Source organism: Ambystoma mexicanum, chromosome 11 (assembly GCF_040938575.1).
Source record: "Ambystoma mexicanum isolate Mex_15411 chromosome 11, UKY_AmexF1_1, whole genome shotgun sequence".
In the NCBI taxonomy this organism is placed as follows: Eukaryota; Metazoa; Chordata; class Amphibia; order Caudata; family Ambystomatidae; genus Ambystoma; species Ambystoma mexicanum.
Genome location: NC_090934.1, coordinates 1,071,079,953 through 1,071,103,362, shown reverse-complemented (window position 1 = coordinate 1,071,103,362; position 23,410 = coordinate 1,071,079,953). Strand labels below are relative to the sequence as shown.

Sequence of the window (23,410 nt, the reverse complement as noted above, 5' to 3'; positions counted from 1 at the left end):
TTTAGAGGAGGGGAGGACTATGTCTCAGCGTGGGCATTCCCAACCCAATACAGAAACATCTATAGGGAATAATATCTACATACAAGGCAGGATTGTAACCAAGACAGCACTGTAACCAAGCTGAGAATCTTCCTGCCTTTTCTGCGTCTTGATACCCTCGGGTCTGGCGCACGCTATAAATAATAAAACAAACAAACAAACAGGATACTGCACAAGAGAGACCCTATAAACATTGCACAGAAAGGCTACACAGAAAGGATTGTAGCTTTTTCAAACTTTAGCCTGACCAGTAATAAGCCGATGAAGCGTTTTACACAAAATTGGCTTCTAATTCACAGTGAAGGGTCCACAGTTCCTTGCTGCTACCTCCTCACTATTACACAGGCCTCAGGGGTTATTTCGGCAAAAAAGAGCAGGACCATGCTTTATCTAACAGAGCTGGCATTAGCATCTCTTATTAGTGCTGGCCTGCAGGTTTCGAAAATCATGGTGCTGCAGTGTAGAAAGGGTGTTTGGCCTAGTGGATTTACAATTTGAGGCAACTTCTTTGCTTTATGTGTTTGAGTGTGGGCACAGTATGGCATGCTCGTCAGAATCATATGCACAAAACATTCCAGTGTGCTCTTGTATGGACATTGGGCACATCAGACAAAAAACAGGTATATGCGCTGTTACATAAGGAGCACCACATAGGCACCATTAACCAGTGGGGTGGTGACTTGTGCAGCGCACAAATCATTGCTGCACACATCACTGCACTGATTTGCCATGGATTACGGTCTGCACAGTGACAGACAATGAACTCTACTTTCCTAATCAAGGTGCCAAGTGACATTGAGTTGCCATCTGGTGGTGATAGGCAGCGGCTGGCTTGTTTAGACAATTAAAAGACCTTTTATGCATTTAGTCCATGTCCCAAAGCAGCCACTAGGATACTTTAAGCAAGAAAATGAGAGTTAAAGGACAGCAAGACAATTTGCTCTAATTAAATAGCCATTTCTGCAATGTCAGTCCGATTGAAGTTGGAACTCTTTAAGATCCAATGACCCACTCTCAGTTCCAACAAGGCAAACAAGCTGTGGTTTTTCAATTATTCTTTACAAACCCACTACTTGCAAGACTCATACAGATTTAAAAATGTTCTTATGGTCGGATAAAGGTCACAAAAAGGTGTGAGTACCGGGACATAAAATAGCAGTGCCTGGCAAATGCCTAAAACATATACACAAGCCAAAACATGGCAACTCAGTAAAAGTACTGTTAAAATGGAAAGCGCTGCAGGCTCATCACAGCATGTGAATTACTGCTATGGTTGTGAAATGACTGCACCGTTTATTGCAGTGTGTCCAGACTATGACAGCGCTCAGCTGTGACCGTTAATACAGTCGTCATGCCTGAGCCCCGTACAGCTTGCCAGCTATAGTCATTATGATGACGTAGCACAGCGGTGAAGGGGTGTCAGTGAACCTAAGAACATGGTGACTCTGTGCGTTCTTCTTATCTGTTTGAACTGAGCACTGTGATATTTCTTTTTCTCCGAATATGGAACGTGATGTTTCCTTTCTCCGAGACTTAAAGAATTTGAGGAAAGGCTGAACGTATGTGGCCCATCATAGAGCTATACCTACCATCTGCAGACGGCATTACTGGGGTAGGGAAGGAAGAGGATGGTATTACTAGGGTAGTGGAGGCAGAGGATGGCAATACCGGGGTAGGGGAGGCAGAGGATGTCATTACTGGGGTAGTGGAGGCAGAGGATGGCATTACTGTGGTAGGGGAGGCAGAGGATGGCATTACTAGGGTAGTGGAGGGAAAGGATGGCATTTCTGGGGTAGGGGAGGCAGAGGATGGCATTACTAGGGTAGTGGAGGCAGAGGATGGCATTGCCGGGGTAGGGGAGGCAAAGGATGGCATTACTGGGGTAGTGGAGGCAGAGGATGGCATTACTGTGGTAGGGGAGGCCGAGGATGGCATTACTAGGGTAGTGGAGGGAAAGGATGGCATTTCTGGGGTAGGGGAGGCAGAGGATGGCATTACTAGGGTAGTGGAGGCAGAGGATGGCATTGCCGGGGTAGGGCAGGCAAAGGATGGCATTACTGGGGTAGGGAAGGCAGAGGATGGCATTACTGGGGTAGGGGAGGCAGAGGATGGCATTACCGGGGTAGGGGAGGCAGAGGATGGCATAACTAGGGTAGTGGAGGCAGAACGTTATGACATACGCAGAAGGGCCGCAGGGGAAAGGGACTGTTCCCCAACGTGGTGCTGTATGCAGAAGGCCTGAAAGTAAAACAACTGTTTCTTCCATATTAAAATGATGACAGGAATCTATGCAATCACTGGCAGAAAGAGAATGGGAAATATACGCAGAAAGACGAGGGAAAATATGAAGGAAAATACCAGTTATAAAAACACTGCCTCTCCCCCAGCCCGCCTGCCTCTTATGTGTTTGTTTTGGTGTGCTGCCCCAGTAACATCATCAGGCCACCCCTATAAAAATGTCTGGTGGCGCCACTGTCAGACAGAGAAATCATGTTACATGCAAACGCGAAACTGCATCCATCCAATCTGACCTCATCCATAAAATACCAAGGAATCAACCAGACATACTGTGTGTGGGGCCAATGACCTCTCGTTTATTCACAACTCTGAATTGAGATTTCTTTAAAAGGAGGCATCTACAAATATTCACTGGCCACACACAGGTGAAGAGTGATGGCCAAATGGTGCAAGGGACAACAAAAAGACAAATCGGGTAAAGCAATTGCAGGCACACATATGGGCACAACCTAGCTGGAATCTGAAGAAAAGGTTGCTCCTCAACGATGAACCCCCATCACAAGTTTTACATTTGAAATAAACAAGAGATTTCAGGTAACGTCGTTTCCCCGTCCCCTTCGCACAGCTGTTCAATAACCCAAGCCGCGCCCCAGATTCAAAGGCAGGGGCAGCTCGAGGTGGAAAAGAGTAAGGGGTTTATAAAACTGTGGGAACGGATAAGTGATCAAAGCATTCGAAATCTGTAAAAAAATAAAATTAAAATTAAAATATAAGTCTCCTGTACAAGCGGCCTTTCAACACTTGTAGTAAAGCCACTGACTGGGCGCTCCACAGCACAGTTAAATCTGGGCCTAGCCGATAGAGAACAGCCTTTGGCAGATATTTTAGGGTGCTTCCACTAGGGAAATGTACATCTAGCACTGGGAGAGGGATTTCTGACTTGTTGGCGGCACTTTGCACACAAAAAAATGACATGCCATGAACTCAGAAAGAAAAGACAAACACTCGAGGGAGTGTTTCCAAGTTTGCTCGTATTGTCACATCAGCAGGGGGGCGCATTTAAGAAGCTTCTGCCTTGAAGATCCGCTTTTGCTGAAATAATAGGTATATTGACTGACGATACTTTGATTGTTCTGCTGGAAGCTAATGTACAATCAGTTGAAATGTTCCAAATGACTGTTCGAAAGAAACAGCATTTGCTTTTATTGGGAAATGTATTATGATTGCAAGAAACATTTGGTTTTAACGATTAACTCATTAAGGAAACAAAAACGCGTATAACAATGGTCCTTTAACCCTTTGAGTATACAGTTGACGGGAAAAACACCAACTGCCATATTAAGAAATTGAGGGTGGACCACCATGCAAACTTCAGACTTTAAGCAAATTTTCTATGTGCATAAATGGGTATTAGCACGAATAATGTATCTGCAAAACAAGGAGTACTTAATACTCTCCGTGCTGTCTTTAAATGCAACACCATCCACGACCCATCCTTCCTTCCTGCCCCATAGCTTGACACCCATGGTTTCAGAGCCTATACAGATCCCATCTATAAATACCTCAAAGCAAAGTTCAACTGCTCCTAATGCACAGCATATTCTGATAGTCCCTATGTTTTAAAACAACCAAAATCCCTGCATTTCTATGGAGAATGCCTCCCTCTTTGGTATCCGAGAAGCAGTTTACAGTCTCAAAGGAAAGGCGTTCCCCTCTTACCTGTTTCCTTTGTGAATCGACTGAAGAATCTTCTTCGGGTCACACCAACCGTCACAGTAGTGGGAAACTGTGATGTGCGGGCAACGTGCCTCTTAGGTACCAGGGTGCCTCCCAGCTCGAAAACTCCAGAAGGTTGCCACCCACGCGCATGCATGCGCGCAGCAGCAGCGTGCCCGTCATCATCACCCTCACCCACCCCACTATAACGATTTTCATTGGCTGGCAACAGCCAATGAAATATCGTATAGTATGTGTTACTATAGGAAAGCAAACTGACCCGGCCCACACGGCGCTGCACACACAAGAAGCAGAAAATGAAACTCATCTCAGCCGAGTTTCATTTTATGCTTGTAGCTGAGTTTCATTTTGTGCTTAAGGCTGAGGTTTGTTTTCCAACCCAACACGGCGCTGCACACACAAGAAGCAGAAAATGAAACTCAGCTCAGCCGAGTTTCATTTTATGCTTGTAGCTGAGTTTCATTTTGTGCTTCTACTCAGCAGCTGGCGCCGGTCACAAATGCGGCCCAAAAGATGGGGGGGACAAAAGAGCATGACACAAAAGTTGGGGGGACAAAACCCCCCGCCCCCCCTATAATTACGCCCATGCCTCCACTCCAAGGGTCATAGCTCCTTCGCAGGACTACTAAAGATCATGAGCAAGACAGCCCTCCTCCAGGACAGCAGCATAAGTTGGTTGCCAGGTCTCCTTCAGTCGGGTCTCAGGTTTCTTCGCAGGTCTCAGAGCTGGACAGGATACTTGGCTCCTTCAGCTTTCTCCAGGATCTCTGAATAATGGGTGCAGAGGTCCTCTTTCTAGCCTAAAATCCAGGTAAGAGCTGATGCCCTCACTAGCCAATAGCGGGACTAGCCCACACACACACACCCCAGCAGCGGTCCAATCAGGACCACTGGCGGGAACATTCATGCATACCACTCAGACACACCGAAACCAGTTTGTGGATTGGAGACAGACAGAACCAGCCCACATCCTCCAGCAAACACACACAGCCCTCCAGTAGCCAGGCGAAAGCTCCTGCTTCCCCGAGCACTGGAAGTCCTTATAAGAATGTTCCTGGCCTCTCAGGCCAGGGAGAAGGCTAAAGAACAGGATGGCAAAAGAACAGGCAAAGAATCTCGTGGCACGACCATGTTTGACCAGTAGCCACATTTAGTAGCCAAACACAGTAAAACTAAAATGAAAATCCCCAAAAAGTGGGGAGTCACTGACGCCACCAGCCTATCTTTTTAGCACACCTAGAGTAACCGAAAATCCTCTCAGTGTTAGTCTATGGCAAAACAAAAATGTACCCCATTGTACTGCAGTGTAAGCTGCATTGTACAATGATAAAAAGTTACCACAAGTGACACAAAAGTAACCAAAAGTAGTAACATAATAACACGACTAAGGGAAACAAGGTTTCGCAGTACTGACAGCCTGAAGGACATATCAGTTTCCCCATAACGTGAGCAAAGGCCAGTGTAGTGAAGTTTAAGGCTTCACTGCACTCTGAAAAGTACAGGTCAGATTAAAAAATAAAAGCAAAAAGTTTGGGGGTTCCATAGAGATGGAAGGAAAGGTGCAGTAAAGAGAAATCTTTCCTAACAGATATCCCGAGCCCCGAAATGGGACCCGACAAAGGGATAATGCAAAACCTCACCAGCAGCCCTCCTCACCACATCTCAGGCAAGGATAATTTTTATGGCCCACAGTTCACGTGCCAATCCTAATTACGAAATTATGATTGGCCCTCACTGACTCACCACATCAGTGATATAACACCCCACGAGGCGAGGTAAAATCTTCCATTCTCCCACATCTCATTGTTCTTGCCTCAAACTTCAAGAGGCTCTCACCCAACGTTCACCTCTCGGTTCAACATCCCAGAGATGGAAAGTACAACCAGTGTCAGTGTCTCCCTGTATTTCCAACGATTGTCACCAGTTAAATGTGGTGATAAAAGACAGGTTCACCACAGGAGAAGGTTTCTACAAGTTTATTTTGGGAAAGCGACCCCAACAAAATTCCGTGTGCTGGGATACACATCAATGGAAAACACTGACACAAATGACTGCGCGCAATGGCTTTCAAAATGAAACTCTGGATGCCATTGCGCGCACACTTACAAAATATGCATTAGCCATGCTTAGATATAACAGGGGCGTTGATGTACAATGTCTGGAATGAGGATGAGATGGAGCTACTGATGCCAATGGATACAGTCTTACTAGCATTCCTTCCTGTGATAATATATTGCAATGGCTCTTGGGCACACGGGCAAGCCTTACTCAATTGAGTGTGTTCTGAAGTGCCCCCCTGCTTGTGTTATTTTGCTCAGGTTGGTTTTCAAGTCCCAAATCTTTGAGGGCTACTGGATTGTGCCGACCAATTCTGTCTGTGTCTGTGTTGGGGGAAGTGGCAGGTGAAACTCTCCATGTAGAACAGTGTGCAAGATTCCTGAAGGTTTCAAGCCCATTAAATCGTGCAGATGGTGGTGGGGCATCCACAGAAATTCACTTTCTGTTCAATATCCTTTAAACTGTGAGCTGGTAGCATAGGGAAGTCAAGGATGTGTGTGGAGGTGGATTTGAACCCTCTCTCTGTAATGAAGATTTTGCCAAATGTGAGTGTGGTGATACGGTTTGCTATGTCTGTGGCTTTGAGCAGAATGGCATGAACATTGATGACAATGAGGTTGTGTATAATCTTTGATGGTGCTAATAAGGAGATGATTGGTATCTAGATCAGGTTGTGTGGGTTGAAGTTGCATTTGTGGTGTGGGTGTAATGCATGTTTGAATGTGCAAATTACTGTAGGGAATGTGAAAGTTTTGAGTGGTGCGGTGCACATAATAACTTGGCTAATCTAGAATATGCAGAGAAGAGATCCTGTCTGTTTGTCCTCCTGTACCGAAGAAGAGTTGGCCACTAATGCCCCCTTGCCTTCAGACCTCTCTATAATAAATACACTCAGGCCATGCACACCTTACAGTGCTTGCTGAAGTGGAGCGGCACAGATGGTGGGAAGCAACAAAGCTCTTCAATTTAGTTCACTGCAGGTGAAAGCAGGTTGGTCATGTGATAGAGGGTCCACAGACAAGAAGGTGCTGATCCTGGATGTAGAGCTTCAGGATTTAAAGGCCTGTCAGGACACAAAGCACCAGGGTCCTTATGACTGACTTGCTGCCGGTGAAGAGCAGGCTAGCCACTTATTCATTGGCCTCAATGCAAGACATTTGGTACTACTGTAGCCAGGCGTCCTAGGACTGTGTTCAATGCAAACATTGACCTATAGTCCAATGCTCTCCGTTTCTCATCAAGCAGAGGCCTCATTGGCTGCCATGGACCCACGTTACATATTATTTGCCCATCCACACAGGCATCCCATCACCTGGCTTCCAATTAAGCATTTCTAAGGACGTTATTTGTTTGTCCCTGTCCAGGCCTCATAGTGTCTATCTTCAAGATCCATAAGCTTCTACTGCTTTCAACCTCCACCCCATCACTGCTGTGACCTCTCTGCAGGACCACTAAAACTCAGATCTTGAGATGATGATAGTATCCACAGTTAACCTTGCATTTTGGTCACTCAGTGCCCTCCCTTGACTCACCCAGCTCTCATCCTTATTCTCTCTTCACTCGCCTCTCACACTTTTACTCCAAATATCCCTTACATCCTCCGTACAATGTATCCCAGTGACAAAATGACTACTGCACTGCAGGAGTACAAGGATAAGTAGTGGCTAACCTGTCTACATCGCCCTCACACCTCTATAAACCATCAGTGATCTCAATCATAAAGGTGAAACAGACACAGTCAAGAGATATACCTCCTTGGCCTATTATGGTAATGTGGGCAAAGGGCAGGCTACACTCTTAAGAGCAGTGTCAACGTGATTATAGTAGCAACCCAAACAGCAATAGCACAACCTTCTAAAATAAAGGAATGTCTAATCATCTATAAATATATACCCACCTCTGATGAAGGAACACAGAAAATGCAGATTGTAAAGGATCCAAGCACTATAGGCTATGTTGTAGTGGTGAAAGACAAAGTCACCAAAAAGGATATGTCATGTTGAAAAAAGTGCAAATCAGTGTCCTTGCAGTGCCTAGGGACTGAAAAGTGAAGCAAGGGGATGGGGATCTCTCAACAGTACCTTACTCAGTTCTGGCAGATGGGACTACATCGAACCAGGGTTCGAGATGCTGTTCTCTGTGGGTCAAACCAGGTTCAGATGTGGCGAGTCATGATGCTCCAAGCGATGAGCTTGCATGGAGTCGGTGAAAGCCGTTGCTCCGTGTTTTTCGAAGGCAGCGTTTTGAGCCATGCGTTCAGGTGCATCTCAAGGCCAGTTCGAAGGTCGAGTCGGTTCGAGATTTTGTTAACTGCTGTGTCGGGGCGTTGAGTAACACAGTGCTTCCAGTGGCTCAAACAGAGGTCAGGTGGTTTGAAACTTTGATCCTCATGGTCAGATGTGATGTTTTGAAGAGGCAGCAGTTCGAAGTCATCTGCAGCAGTGAGCTTGCTGTTTGAACCGAACAGGTGGCATGCTCTGCTTTGTACGATGCAGTTTCAAGCTTGCTCAATGCATGGTGCAACAGTGGTTCAAAGAGGATTCGAAGAAGTGCCAAAAACAGCACCAGAGGTCGCAGTGATTCAAAGGCGTAGTTGACTCTGGTTCGATGCTGTAGAATCCAGGCAACCAGATGCTTTACTTCTTCTGTTGTTGTGGGTCACAACGCAGGGGTTCGGGGAAAAGACTGGTCCTTGCTCTCATTCATTCCCTGGGAGTATAGCTAGCAACAGCAGGAGTCCTTCACCTCCAGTGGGGCGTCTGGGTACCAAGGCGGCTGACAAAGATTCAGGTCACTGGCAGGGGAGACTGTCCAAATGAATTCTTCTTCATGTGCTTGATGGTCCAAAATGAATTAAAGAAGGTGTGAGATACCCCTTAATTAAAAAAGCAAAAGGCCGTCGAGGATTGGGTAAAAGCAAGTTTACTTTAAAGGGTCCAATCCCTGTTAAACTAACAAGTGACTTTGCATGAAAGAGAAGCCTACAGAAAAACAAAATGGAGGAATCCTTCTACCCTTCGGTTCCGTTATGTTAACATATATTTGCATTATATGGACTGCAGCCATATGTAAATGTAATGGTGTTGAGGCTCTGCATGAAGCATGGCCCTTCGGCAAACCATGGCTGAAAAGATGAATAGAAGGGGCCACGCAATGCATGCAATGGTAATTGTAGTTTAGGCACTGTGCGCAAAACAGAAATGTCTAATGTGAAGACATTTGAACCGACGAGTGGATATGGAAGGGGCAAAGACTTTATGGATGATGATTGAGACTATGTGACAGCTACACCAAATTGTTTTGTGAGACTCATCTTTGTGCTATGGGGTGCAGTACTACATTCAGTGTACGTGTACAGTGAATGATATGCAGTCACCAGCAATAGATATTGATCGGATCTCTTATCTTGCAACCACAGCGCTGTTGCAGCAAACCTTACCCGAGAGGTCTTTACACTTCAAGCTCCCATATCTACCTCCCATTGTGGGGCATTCCATAATCAGAGATATTGAAGACCTCCCATCACACAAATCGGGACCCTCCACGGCTCTCACTGAACAAAAGTGTGTGCCATACATAGCACCAGGAGCTGGAGCCCATGAGCTGAGGCAGGTGTACTGCTTCAGCACTTCCCACTTCCTCATGTTGAGCTCTGCTGCTCTGCACAATGGTATCAGGGGTGGCTACATAGCTCACCCCCCCCCACCTTCATCATTAGGGAACAGCCCAATATCTGGTAGACTACAGTACTTTGGGTCTTATTATCCGCTCATGTGGGAGAGTCCGATAGAGCTAAAGAGGGGAGCTTAGTCGTGGCTCGGTTGGAGATGATGTGTTAATAGCTAGGCCATTGGGGACCATCTGTGAGGGGTTTTTGTGCATAGTGTAAGCTGGTGGTAGATCTTAGAGGTAAGTTGGTTAGTCTGAGGGAGTTAGGGAGTAGGTCTTACAAGGCTAAACAACCTACAACTCTGCACTCCTAGCCCTGGCCATTTGACCGTTCCCATTTTTCTGTCTCCCAATAACAAAGGGGAAACTCAGACATTACTGTGAGCTAAACCTGCTAAAGGTTTTGGGAGGCATGAAGTTTAGGTTCAGGGGAATGGCTGCTTGAAATTAGCCGACCATAGTCACTCATTTCAGCGTCCTAAGGTTATTTGTTAGCAGGCTGATAAATACCTCAAAGCTCACTCTAACATGCTCCAGTTCTGTGTTTAGTGGTATGCTGGGACTTTTGCCCATCCAGGGCAGGGCCGGTCGAGGCATGGTAAGACGGTTGTCTGGCATTCATCAAACACTGGTCGGGGTAGGGGTCAAACTCCCTGCTTTATTGTCTAGAGGACTACCCTGCTGTCAGTGGTCAGGGCAGGGACTAGAATCCAGGCACAGTCTTCCTACCCATTGTCCTGCCGGCTGAGCAGATACAGGCAGTGTTAATTAAATACACACCACCCTTCCATGGCTGGGCTGGGCTCATGGTGTTCACATGTGCATGCTAAAAATCCGATGTGGCTTTAATAATTATATTAACTACCAGCCACCACACCAAAACCCAGGTACAGCTTATATTTCAAGATTATCCTGCCACCAGCTGGTAGTGTATCTTAATTATTATAGTTGTGGATCAGAGTGCAGATTTAAATGCAACCTCTGTCTGCAGTGACTTTGGTGTCATCTGCAGCTGTCTAACAGTGCACCGGTGAAATCTATACCTGCTCCATGCAACTTTAAAGCAGGAACTCTGATTCAGCGGGGCACAGGTGTACACTATGCTTTTGGTGTTTTCAGAAAGGGGATTCATCAGACCACCCCTTCCGAATGGAATTGTCTGCATAATTTTATAATGTAATCAAAACTTTTAATAAGCCAGGCCTTCTACACCTCACCGGATGGTCATTCCTCACACTCCCCCACTTCTTGTCCTTTTTACACTCCCTTGGAATGCCCTTTCTTTTGACTATTCCCCTCTACCCCAATTTCCCCCACTTCATATTGCACACTGCCCTATTTCCTAGCCCTGAAAGAGGCCCCTTGAATGACCCCTTTGAGCACACGCAGACACGTCAGAACAATGGAACAAGATTTATTATATTTAAGTAAGTTAACATGAACAAAAAGGGGATATTAATGATGCCTCTTCCACTCTTTCACTTCTCCCTTCTCTGCAACCATCGTCTTCTCTTCCACCTCATTCTGGAATCCAATGCCTCATTCTCACGTTCCATCATTCTACACAATGCTACACATCCTCCTTCCTTCACACGAAAGTCTCTTCCAGCAACTCTGTTACTCAGTAATGTCCATTAAGTGCCCTGGTCTTCAATAGCTCCTCTCAAACCTTTATGCGGCTGCTGAAGTCGCTGTAGAAGCACCTGAATCTTCTGACAAGGAAAAATTACTCCACTCTCTGTACCCATAATCACTGTCTCTATCTTCAGTGTCCCCTGCCATAACCATAACTCTTTCATTGTTCCACACCCTTCCATCCTTGGTTCTCAGAGCATGTTTAAACACTTCCACTACTTCAGTCGGTTTGGACCATTGACACCCACTGTCCCTCAGGACCACCCGTAATTTGATCCTAACCCAACTTCCAACCTGTGTCATTTTTGCTCTCTTGAAATTCCTGTTATCCTGCAGGGTGTCATTGCTCCATTGTCTCTTCCTAACATTGTCTTCCACCTCATCAAGCGCCACTCTCATACTAGTCACCTCACCCATCCATCCTGGAAATAGTTTTGTGTTGGCCTTCCTCCCCCTGCTAAGCTTGAAGGGGGACACCTCAGTGGTGCTGTGCGGCGTGAACCTATGAGCCACAACTGTCCTTTTCGCAACCTCCTTCCAATCTCTCCCTTTAGGCCATGCCCACCTGATCGCTTCCTTTATTACTCTATTGTACCTCTCTACAGTGCCATTGGATAATAACTCTCATTTAAGAATTGTACAGCTATTATGAAAAAAGTGGAATTGGTAGTTATGGTGGTGTTGATGCTTTTTTATAGAATACTACAACTTGTGGTAATTGTGATAAAGGCTTTTTGATATTGAGTGACCCCTATGATGGGGGTTACACGCTGTTTACCTTTGATTTGAGACCCGATAATGCATCATCCGGCTATTATAATCTGATTGGGAATGCTAATCTTTGCATGGAGGTACGTTTTGCTGCAAATTTACCAAACACTGTCAATCTTATCATTATGGCTCTATTTGACTCTGTCAAGGAACTCAACAATCAAATTAGTCTCCTCAACTGGTTTAAATATAAGAGAAGCTTGTGTCTCTGGCTTGAACCCAGAGTTTCTTCGCCATGCATGCCTCCAGCTCTCTTTTTCCTTACCAGTCCCTCTGCACTGCCTTGGCCTCCCACTTCACATCCAAAACTCAGGACAACCTGTCTCCTCCACCCCATCTCATCTCCCACTCCTACTCTCCTGCCTCCTTTGGCACACCGAATCCCACCCACCCACTCTCCTCCCTCCTGGCCATAAAACCAGACAAGGGGCCTTATTACGACCCAGGCGGTAACCATGGCTCTATTAGCGCCATGGTTGTCGCCGGTACCTTACCGATTCCGCCATGGTAAATGGAGCAATTACCACCCCATTCCAAGGTTGGCGGGGGCGTTTATTCCCCATTCACCATGGCCCTTCCCCATTCCCATTTTTGCCCCCATAGGGCTCAATGGGAATGGGGAAGCCAGTAATAACGGTACCGCAAATTGCGGTACCGTTATTACCTCCAAAGTCCCTTTGCGGGTCCCGTCCTTAACGGGACGGGACCCGCAAAGGGACTTTGGAGGTAATAACGGTTTGGAGGTTTGGAGGTGTTACCAGCCGTTAATTGAGGACCCACAAAGGGACCTCGGAATAGGGCGGTGAGGGATTACCGGCACTGGTGCCCTTACCGGTACCGGTAATCCCTTACCGCCTGGGTCGTAATGAGGCCCATGGTCTCTAAAGTGTTCTGCTGTATGAAGGCCTCGTCTGAACAGGTGCTCCCTTGCGCCTCCAGAACCATTAAGGACAACATCTCTCTCGCCCTGGCCTTTGCATACTTCCGCAACCACTCCTTCACCTCTGGCTTTTCCCCTCTATTCCTCAAGCACTCCCTTGTGGTCTCCCTCTTAAAAAAGCCATCTGCTGCCCCTTCCGTCCCGCCTAACTATCACTCTATCTCTATTACCCCCTTCCTGGGTAAACTCTTGGAAAAGTTGGACCTCCTCCAACTGACCCTCCACACTGATCTTGTTGGCTGCCTTCATGACCAGCAATCTGGATTCTGGGCATCCAGAGGCACAGAAACTGCTCTCCTGAACACCCGTGAAACCATGCTTGCAAATCTCTACTCCAACTCTCCTGCTGTTCTCATTCTCCTCGATCTCTCCTCTGCCTTTGATACAGTCAACTATTCCATCCTCATAAAGCGACTCAGTGACACCGTCTGCATCACTCGCCGGGAACTGGACTTCTTGACCTCTTTCCTCACTAACTGCCCTTCCCAGCTGCAACTGGGCCCTTCCTCCTTCATCACCCTCTCTACCTGTGGCTCCATCATATTGCCCTAGCTCTTCAATATCTATCTCGCCCCTCTTGCTCATCTGATCTCCTCCTTCTATCCCCATCTCCAGTGTTCTCCCAATGACACACAGCTTTCCTTCAAGCTTCGCTCTACTTCCCCCTCTTCTTCCTTTCTCAGCCCTGACTGTCTGTCTGCCATTCAGGCATGGTGTTCAGTGAATGATCTCTGTCTCAATGCCAGTAAGACGGAGATCCTCCTCATCGGAACACCTGTGCACTCTTTTCTTTCTACCCTTTGGCCACCCTCTTTGGGCTCTATACACCCACCATCCCTTGAGGCCAAAAACATTGGAATAATTTTCGACTCCGCTCTCTCCTTCACCCCTCACATCATGGACCTTACCAAAAAGTCCCACTTCCAGCTCCATCTCCTCAGAGCCATTCTTCCTATTCTCACCTTCCCCCAGAAGCTCAATGTCTCCAGATCCTGGTCCTTTCCAGGCTTGACTACTGCAACAGCCTCTTTCTCAATCTCCCATCTCCTCTCTTCGACCCTTCAGCTAATCCAGAATAAGGTTGCAAGTCTTATCCTTGGCCTCAAGCCCAGGGACTGTATCTCTCCAGTCCTAAAATCTCTAAACTGGCTCCTGGTGGCCGCAAAGATCATATTCAATACCCTCTCCATCATTCCCAAGCCCTTCTGGGGACTGGGACCACGCTATCTTCAACTTTCCCTCCCTAAATACTCCTCTGCTAGAGCCCTATGCTCCTCTAGTTCTAACTTTCTGACCATCAAATGTTTGCAGAGCAGAGAGTGGGTAGCAGATCTCTCTCTGTGGCTGGTGCCTCCCTTTGGGACAGCCTCCCTGTCCCTCACAGATGTGAACCGGACCTCCTTAAATTCTGGAAATTGCTCAAAACTCTGCTCTTCTTTACTTCTTTCCCTCTTCCCCTTCCTTGCTAATCACCCCACTGCCGCTGTGATGAGTGGCCTAATCCTCATGAACCCCAGAGGCTCTCAGGCCCTTCCTACCAGTCATTACCAGCACCCCCTCCACCTACCACCTTTGAGAGCTGCCTGTACTATCACTTAGCTGAGGTGATCCTCCTTGCTCCCCTTAGCACTTCCCTCTTCGGCCCTCTTCCAGTGCTTGTCCACTCCTCCCCTCACCCTTTCAATACTCCTCCCCTGCACTTCTCTTCAATGCACTTGCACAACCAAATGCCACAAGGCCTAGTAGGACCATGCATGTATATATATTATTATTGCTTTTTTGTATCTTGCCACTGATATTATTTCCCCTGTTACATTCCCATTTGCCTTGTGGCACTTTGAAACACAATTCTGTTGTATAAAGGACCTTACAAATGATCAACAAATAAAACAAATAAATAAACCAGTCTAATCGTTTGCTGGTTTTCTTTTTCTTTTTTTCTTTTCTTTAATGTATTGTCTAGAGAATCAACATCATCTTTCAGGGGTTTAACCTCAGAGACTTTTAAGGTTTTGAGCAGCTCACAATGTCCCATATTTTCCACTAAGGTAGGGGGTATGTTAGAATCGGCAACTACTTGCATAAACAGCTCCCACACTCTAGGGTTTTGTGTCTTCCAAATGCCTGAGGATTGGTAATGCTGCAAACTAGATCATGGTCATTTGAAACCCTTGACAACCGTTCCTTTATAAATTAACTCTCCCTTGTCGTTCCTTGACACGCCCTTTTCATTCCTCATTTTGTTCAGCAAGAGTTCAGCATTTTTATGATAACGGGGGTTAATGGTGTCCACACCTTCTACAACAATGGGATCTGAAACAGGGGCACATGTGGAGGGTTTGGCGCTACTTGCAGGATCTTCGAGGGCATGTATAACGTTAGTTTATTCTTTTCATTCTCGACCTGTCTAAAGTATGTGAAATATTTTTGTAGAATAATTGAATAGTGGGTCACCTTGATGTAGTCTGATAAATGATGGCACCTTAAGATCTCTTGCTGTGACTAGCATTTTAAGGAGAGCAAAGTTCCTACAAATACGTGCCGTCATGGTGGCTGGTTGCTGGTATTAACGAGGAAAGATTTTATTACTGGGGTTTTCTAGAAGTCTTTTGTATGTAAACCACAGGTAGTTCACGTAGGAAAAGACTGGCCTGCATTCTGTAGTTCTCTAACGTGTTTGTTTTTAAATCCACCAATAGATAACTATTAGGTTTCAGGTTAGTGTCTTTAAAAGCCTCCACGAAAAATCAGGTGTTACCTGGGTACATTTGTCTTGCTAGGATAGCAAGCTGTTGTTTATCTCTAGGGTTCTTAGACAGCACTATATGACTGGTGTTTAATGTTATTGAACGGTTGCCCTTTCCCCTGTAATTCTGAACAAACTGAGAGCTGCTTAGGTTACAATGGTGTGAATACTGAGTGAATACATTTTCCAGTTTAGAGGTAAACCCACCCTTCATCATCAAATCATCTTCGATGATCATATTAACAACGATCAGCATTCAGGGAATCTGGTAAACCTAACACAAATTTCAGATGAGATAGTTTAGCGGACAACTCATTATATAGGGGTTGCCAATGTTATTTGGTATCATAGTGGGGCTTTTTCTAAAAGCTGTTTAATAAATATAGCTTTTACCTCAGCTGGAAGGGCCCGCTAACATGCAAAAGGGTGTTGTAACCTTGGGTCCATCATACGTGATGCTCCCATTTTAAAAGCCATAGAGTAATGTCTTGTAATCATCTGTGAACACACGCTTATCAACTACTACCCTCAACGTTTTTTGTAGCATTTGGGTACTAATCATAATTTTTTCCCACGCTCTATGCAGGGCTACTGGACTACAATAGTTTTGGTCATCTTTTTTAAAGAGTACTCCTGCACCAACTCCTTTAAGATATCAAAATTGATTTTCATACTTTTACTAACATTCAGAGTGATGCCTTTTACCTTCATACAAACCGCCCCGGTGGATGTCCAATATGACTAGGTCTTGTGACCTGCAGAAACAAATTCTACAATGTGTTCACCCAGAGATAATGTGCATGTTAAATCACCTAGATAATCACCCAACGGGTGGGTTCTCCTCACCAGGTGCACTGACAAAAATGACAGAGTCGGTATCATGGTACAAACAGCGCTCTTGGAGGACATCCATTATTTTGTAAAACTCCAAACGAGCATGGGTGGTTGTGAAACAGGTGATGAAAATGATAATGTTGTTCGAACTGTTAAGCATACTTCCAGCAGAGGCACACTGTTTCCTCATCTACGAACTGCAAGCTTGATATGTCATAACCAGCATTAAAAAGGTAAGCAGTCAGTTTGTCAGGGTTGGTTATGATTGTTGTGTTTGGGAGATTGGTTCTCTGTGCAAATTCACCACACAAGGAATTTAAACATAGTTTAGCTTACTGACTCCTGGAGGGATTATTTTCAATGAAGTCAGGTCTCAACCTGATCCCCTGATGTCTGTAATACTCTTCTATGTAAATCTTTTGGGAGGCAGGGTCCTTATGACTCTTGGGGTATCCTGAGGCCTCCTGTTTATCATGCAGGAACAGACTCATGTAACCGCAAAACAGATTCACCATGACCATCTCAAAATGCCATATTTAATTAATTCTCCCAAACCAATACCCTTTCTGCAAGGCTGCTTCCAGCTCAACAGTGCACCAGACACCGGTGATCGACCTCTCCTCATCACTGTGTGTGCATTCTTCAGTTTGTTTAGACTTTGCACAGGTCATACATAGAGGGAACATTAACGTTCCAGAAATCCACTGTGGGAGCACCAGAAAATAAAATGTCTTAGGAGGGCACATCTGGAGTTTGATGAAGCCAAAATACTGTTTAAAACCCCCAAAATCTTCATGGATGATAGAGGGATGCCCTAGCGGGTAGGTTTGTGAATTGTTGACAAAGGGGTAGAGATTAATAAAGTCATAGTAATGTATCTTTTCACCTGCCACTGTTTCATTGTAGAGCTTAACAGCATTAAACCGCCTTCCAAAAAGAGTGTCACGCCGTTCTAGGAGTTCTGGTAGATTTTTCTTTTTGAAAAAATGTTTAACCCCTCATCGTTTTTCAACATATCTGCCCACTCATGCTCCCAAAGCGTGATAACACATAAACCTCAATCCTCAAGAAAAATTATTTTTTAAAAGTGTTCTTCTATGTAAATGGTTATAGGTGCAGTTCGTAAGGGTATTATAGTCTTCTTTATTATAGCAACTCGGCACCCATAAAAATAACAGCTGTTAAATTTGTAGGCCATGGTCTCCCCATTTAAGGAAGCATAACCATCTAGAAAATAGGGGGCAATCTTTTTCTCCCGTCCGTGCATGGCATGTTCTATAGGTACATTTTCATGATCAGACACATAGTCAACCACTGTATGGAAGGTGTAGAGAAGCATTTTTGTTTGCTGTGGTACAGATCTGGCGGTAAGAAAGCTATTGTTTCCAGTGCTAGAAACAACTGTTTGTATATAGTCATACCCATTCAAGCTAACGTAATAAAGGTGAATGGGTCTAGATAGCTGTCATATTTGACCAGCTCTGGGGTGACTGGGTTCAGAAGGTGCCCCTTGTGAGTCAGCTTGATGATACTGTCTCTAAAAATGGTACAGACTGTTCTCAAAATATTTATATCTTCACAGCAATAGGTTTTTAGCTCCCTCTTAAAATCTAAAATTCGGAACCATAACACTGCACATGAGGAATGGGTTCCACTTAATTTTGATCCTCTGGTGTTAAAGAAATATGGAAAATAAACATTTGAACCAGGGAATCTAAAAGCTTTAGGCAGCTTACTTAACTTCATGGGCAAACAATTCAAACTGTCGCTAAAGTGGATTTTAAGATCTGATACCTCTAGGAGCTTCAGTTTTGCACCTTGTGTTATGAGCTTGACGGCTACTTTTTCTTTAATAAACTGTTGTACTAGGAATAAAACATCATATCCTTGGCTTTTGTTAGCCAGACAGATATTGCACCTGAATTTCTGAGCCACAAATGTTGTAACAAAAAGGCTGATGCATTCTGGACCTTCAAATTCCCAGATCTTATCCTCCATTAAATGTCTTGCAGAAATATAGTTTGGAATGTCAATGCCTGTCTCTTGCATGCACTCCATATGAAAAACAATGTATTGCTCTGTTTTGTGCACATATTTGAGGGGGGTCATGTAACACAAGTGGTCCCCCATTGAGACAACTTTAACTTTACACCTGGAGCAAATGCGACACTTACATTCTTGATCAGCCCTTATCAAGTGGCCACAGGAGACACAGTCTGTTTTGAGATGGCAGTCAGCTAAACCCTGAGGTGCTTTCTCAATGTGTTTTTCGAGACATTCTTTAGATCTGGGAAATAACTTGCACTTGGGGCATTTAAACACAGATTCAGTTATGACCACACAATGGAATTGGCACATGTGAGCCATATGGTTGCTGTATATGTGGCAGCAATAAGGGCATACATCCCAAGCTCGTAGGAAACCATGTAGGTTTAAAATACCGTAATAGTGCTGATCATGATGTAGAATGTACACTGAGATTTTATTAGAGGTGTCACCCGGCGGAAAATATTTCCAAAGCCTGTCTTTGTTATATAGAATTTTGATTAGTACTCTAAAGCAATCTTCAAAAAACTCAACTCATTGAAACCAATCATGATACCAGGGGGTATATCCAGAACCTTGTGGACCTCCAAAGCTTTTGTCAGTATCTAACTCCCTGCAACGGTTCTATTCTTTATTCTTTTTTTTCAAAATATTTTGGAGCCCTGTGCATTCCTGAGAACATGCAGGTGTGCAGGTGTTGCGTCTATGTCTGACCTGTAGTCTTCGGAATTTCCGTTGGTAGAGCCACAAGGGTCTTATGCGCTAGGGATGCTTCCTCACCCACAAGCCAAGATCCAAAAATAAAAATGTTAAAAAGGATTTGGGCAGGTAGTTACAGAGCTATATGCAAATATTTGTTCCAAAAAACATGATAAAATAAACAGGTTTTACACAAATTACAGCTGCAAGGAAAAAAAACCTGCCTCCTTATGCCCACCCCAGACCTAAAACAAAAAAAAACAAAAAAAGGATGTGTGCAAGTAGTTACAGAGATCTATGCAGGTAAGCAAAAAAAAACAGTTTTGTTAGCAGCCGAGTAATCATGCAAATCTACGGTGCGACCCGTCATTTGGATTTCTCCTTTTCAGAGCTGGGCTACCAGACAATACGACTGCAGGAGGGTGTGAATTTACAATAAACAACGTTTTAAGACTTAAGACTTTATCATTGCCTAGTCTAGGAAGACAAAGTGAACATGAGAGTTCCATAAAATTACAGATGCATGTAAAAAGATCCTGTAAAAGAAAAACAGGTTTAGAAAATTACCTCTCAAGATAACAGGTGTGTCTTTCAGGGTCTTTGAATGCCCAGCATCAAAACATTGACAAGGGATTTCTCTTGTTAGGGGTGAATCGTTGACAGCATAAGAGTGATCCTTTGCAAAAGGATCTAAAAATAAAATACAATTTTACTGTTTTATTTTAAATGTTTAAGTACTGAGTGTGTACACATGAGGCGTGTTCAGAGTTGAGTGTTTAGACAGCATAGCTTTTATTAACAGCTGCTTGGACTCTTCTGCTGACAGGACCCTGTCCAAATTAATGTTTAAAAATATATATAAAAAATATATATACAAAAATCAGATGGATTTGTCTACAAACTGGTATTTGCAAGCTATGCTGAGAAGAAATACAAATTCTACATTCAAAGAATATAGTACGTGCTTACATGCCTAAATCTAGAAACCCCCAATGAGAAAGAGGAGGTTCCTATGTTAACACTTAGCTAGCTAACACTTTTTATATTTTTTCTAATATCCTGTGAAAGACTGCTAACACATTGAAAGTATACAGTCATAACAGGTTCAAAACATGGGACATTTCACTGAAAAATCCAGAATTCTTATTCTACATAATAAGAAAAAATAAATGGAATCCGTTTTTACCATGAAGATGAAAACCATTTTCAATAAGAATATCAAGCACCGTTTGGGAGAGGGGAGCATCTACATCTATGAGATGTTCTAGTTCATAAGCAGCCTCTGCTAAAATAAGAAATTAAAATGTAAATAATAATATTCTAAAAAACAGCAAAGATAAAACTGTGCCATAGTTACACAACCCTCTGAGCTACCTGCAGAGGTTCAAAGCTCAGGCTGTCTCTGTCTCTCAAGCTGCAGAGAATGAGCAAACTACTAGACAGCATGTGGACACATCTGTTTTAGCCATTAAGCTGCTTTCAGGATTGAAGGACATTGGCGCACAAAATGTTTGCAGTGTAAAAAAAAGCAATGTTTCAAAACAAAAGACCCTGTGCACATATTGCAGGCACACACCCTACGCTGAGGACTAATTTCTCTCTCATGCGCTAAAGAAAGATTAACTCTAAATTGCCAATGGAAGCATCTGCTTTAGACATTAAGCAGTTTTCAGGATCCAAGGACATGAGGAGCGCTATATGTTTACTGTGTAAAAATAAGCAATCTTTTAAAACAAAAGACCCCGTGCACACACACATGCCCTATGTTGGTGACAGAGGTAAAAAAAAAGCACAATTTTGTCTCTCTCTCCTGAACTGTTGAAAAATATGCAGCCTTCGAATCACAAAACCCCACATTTGTTTTTGACACCAGTCAGCTTTAGATCCCCCAGAACACACAGAACGATAAAGTCCTGCAGAAATCAACATGCTTTTAAAAGAAGAGACACAATCTAGTCTGAATTTTAAGCTTAGATTTCAGCAAAGCACAAACAGCACAACATAGAAATACATCCTGGTAAATCTACATACTTTCTTTTTAAATAGATTTTTTGGGATTCTTTGCAACAACAACAAAACTGCTGTTTTTAATAAAAAAACTATTCGGGGGAAGAAACTATCAGGCATGCTTTCTCTGTTTTTGCGTGAATGGATCTGCAGACGGTGTAGCTGATCTCTAAGGCAATGCTTTGCAGGGCAGACATACATAAACTATTTTGGCGGGCTTCTTGAGTACTGCAGCACTGTTTAGTCAATATGTGTCCTGAATACATATATCAAAGGCGCCGCAGCACACCACCTGTTACAGTTTATCATAATGCATCCCCTCCTCCAAGGACTGACAGAATATGCATATCCTGGACCGCGCGGCATATCGGTTGTTCCATTTTACCACAAGGATTTTGACAGGGGTACAGGTCCCGTATATCTGCAGCGACGCTGCAGCACCTGTTTGGAATTTATCACAAAGAATTACACAAGCTTGAAAGAACATGGCGGCGTGATATGTGTTCCTATGCAAAACCTTAAAGCAGCTGTTTGGACCAATTTCATGTATTTCTGGCCAAGGCCCAATTTTTTACAATATTCCAACACTGCATTCTTTACAAGTCAGAAATAGCTTGAACACATTAGATCACACGTTTGTTTCACAGCTGTGAGCAGGATCTTGCAGAGCATTACGTAACCCCCCTATCTGACAGATGGCTCCTGCCACTGCTTGTGCTGGTATACATAGGAGCTGAAAGTGCTTCACACAGCTGCAGCAGGGCCGTGCCTTGCAACAATGCTGCAAGTAAGGCCTTATGAAAGAACATGTGTGGGCTTCACACACCAGAATGAGGGCATAGCAAACCTTCACCAACTTACAGCAGGTTGTTTTTTTAATTATCTTTTAATTAGGATTTATTCATATAGGGCTGATAAGAAAACAGGGTATACATATTACTGTCTTTTATTACAAGAAAACACAGAACCTAGCATAGCTCAATACTAACCAGACTCTTGTTCATGCCCAACATCACCAACCATTAAAGTCTTTTGGAGATTTATGTAACCGATGTATACTTTGTCCTCCAGCCCAGCCATAACATCACAGCCAGAAGGATAGCCAAGTCTTCAAGAGCACTGTATACCTCTCTTTGGTGATCCTTCTCTATATAAACCCTTTACCCCCACCCATTAGGCATGGCACCACACCTGCATCATCTCCTCAGCACGATGCTGCACCATAAAACATTTCACGGTCAAAAAATGTGCTATCTACACCACACCTCCCACCAAAACATCACAGGTTTATGTCTGCATCATCTCCATAGCGCCCTGGCGCACTATGGGCCTTATGACATGCTTCTGGGTCTTGGGGGCATACCTGCCAGGGGTCAAAAAGAACATATACAACATTTGCGCATTATGATGTCACCCTGTGAACCAGTGTCAGGGGGGACCAACACAGGGCTCCACAGAGATTACTACCTGGTCAAAATGCTGATGTCACCTACCCACAACTGGGAGGGGGGACAGCCGGATGGCACCCAAAATGCCACTTTTGGGGTGGGACCTTTGGCAGGGCAGGACTTCCAGATGCCCCCCAGGGTGTCACATCCTGAATAAGACTTCTGTCAGGGCAGGACTGCAGGTGAACAGCCATGATGTTACTTCGGGGATAGGCCATCCGGTGGGGTAGAACTTACGGGTCACCCCCATGATATCACTACCGGGTTGGTCCTTCCGGTAGGGTGGGACTTCCGAGTAAACCGGTCGTTCCCATCTGTCAAATTGTACATGAGGACAAAAGGGATAATTTCCCTCTACTCCTGTCTACTGGACATTTTCACTTGCACCAACTACATTTTGGCACGATTGCGGCACCACAATGGTGAATGTGCTGCAGTTTGGGCAGGCAAGGTCTCAATTTTCTCACAAACGAATAACAAAAAACCTTGTGTGGGTGCACATTGTACTGTTTGATTTACCCGTACGGATCCACAAATACAGTG

General features: G+C 44.5%; 1 protein-coding gene across 1 annotated transcript in view; it reads left to right on the top strand.

Moving 5' to 3' along the window:
- Positions 1-23,410, top strand: part of LOC138504107 (aminopeptidase N-like) — a 268,498-nt gene that overhangs the window by 13,025 nt on the left and 232,063 nt on the right. The gene's annotated exons all lie outside the window — the stretch shown is intronic.